Raw genomic sequence first — 387 nt, 5'->3', positions numbered from 1 at the left:
CATAGCCTTGACTAGACGGACCTTTATTGCCAAAGTAATGTCTCTGCTTTTCAATATGCTATCTAGGTTGGTCATAACTTTTCTTCCAAGGAGTAAGCATCTTTTAATTTCATGGCTGCAATCACCATCTGCAGACATTTTGGAGCCCCTCAAAATAAAGTCTGACACTATTTCCACTCCTTCCCCATCTATTTGCCATGAAGTGATGGGACCAGATGTCATGATCTTCATTTTCTGAATGTTGAGCTTTAAGTCAACTCTTTCACTTTCATCAAGAGGCTTTTTAGTTCCTCTTCACTTTCTGCCATAAGGATGGTGTCATCTGCGTATCTGAGGTTATTGATATTTCTCCCAGCAATCTTGATTCCAGCTGTGCTTCTTCCAGCC

This window comes from Bison bison, unplaced genomic scaffold (genome assembly GCF_000754665.1).
Source record: "Bison bison bison isolate TAMUID 2011002044 unplaced genomic scaffold, Bison_UMD1.0 scf7180017864535, whole genome shotgun sequence".
In the NCBI taxonomy this organism is placed as follows: domain Eukaryota; kingdom Metazoa; phylum Chordata; class Mammalia; order Artiodactyla; family Bovidae; genus Bison; species Bison bison.
The sequence above is the reverse complement of the archived record's forward strand: the minus strand, read 5'-3'. Positions refer to the sequence as shown.